Below are 1279 nucleotides of genomic sequence, written 5' to 3' on the forward strand. Positions count from 1 at the left end.
TGTTTTTAATCAACTTTTAAAATATTTCAAAGAGCCAGTTTTCGCTTTTCCTCATCCTACTATTTTCTTGTTTTCAATTTCTTTATCTCCTCTAGTTTTTATTATTTCGATCCTTCACCTGCCTTTAGGTTTAATATCCATTTTTTCTTTTAGTTTTCTAAGTTGGGAGATTATTCATTATAGTCCTTTCTTATTTCTGCTGTGCATTTATGAAAAATAATTCCCTTTAAGAACTGCTTTAGCTGCATCCTATAAATTTTGATAAATTATATTTTAATTTAATTCGAAAGTTTTTAAAATTGACTTGAGACTTCCCCTTTATCTCAGTTGTTTATAAATGTATTTTTAAATTTCCAAATGTGTGCAGATTTTCCAGATATCTTTGTTAACATCTAATTAAATTTCATTATGAGAATGTATATTATCTTTAGTTATCTTTATTTATATCTACTGCCTTTTTTTAAGGATATGGGATAAATATCTGTCTGGGTAGTTTGAGCAGTGACTGCTCGTCCCATTCTGTGGCTTGTACCACTGTGGGAATAAGGGGGTGACTTTCTATTGGATTTTTGGGGTCCTCCCACTGAGAGCCAGATAGAGTTCCTGGAGGAGAATACAGTAAGAGGTGGGAACTTCACCGTGCCTGGGTTCGCTGGGAGCATCACACTAGCAGGAAATGGAGAGGCTCAATTTTTGTGTCTTAACTGAAGTCTCCAAATTTTGACATGGCCATCTGTACATCGATCTCATTTTTTTTTCTTTCCCTGAGTTCACAACAAATCTAAAATATGTAGTTTTTCAAAGCTTTTTTTTTTGTAAGGGTGAGGGTGATATCTTTTCAGCTCTGTCTCTAATTTAAAACATAAATCTGCTCTTAAGTTTTAATATCCTTCAGCATTTTAATAGTTTCCTCTACTAGTTTTTCTTTCACACTCTACAGTAATGAGAAAAATGATTTGGAAAATGTTAAGTCATAAAGGTTGAAATTAGATGATTTTCTTTAGTCATCTAGTCTTTAAATCTACACTTTTTGGGAAAGTGGATTAGTCCATCAGTTTCATTTCTGAAAAGATGCTTAAGCATGGAAAGATGGCACCAATTAAATGAATTTCCTAAAGTCTGTCTTACTAGTATGAATTAATAATACCATAATTTTTTTCTGAGCGAAAATATTCAACAATTTCAATGAGCTATCATTTCAGTCAGAAAAGTATTTGCTGATGAACTGACAGATTTTTTTTTCTCGAATGCTACAAATCAATTTGTTCTTTTCATTAAC

The sequence above is a fragment of the Pteropus alecto genome, unplaced genomic scaffold (genome assembly GCF_000325575.1).
Source record: "Pteropus alecto unplaced genomic scaffold, ASM32557v1 scaffold14, whole genome shotgun sequence".
Lineage (NCBI taxonomy): Eukaryota > Metazoa > Chordata > Mammalia > Chiroptera > Pteropodidae > Pteropus > Pteropus alecto.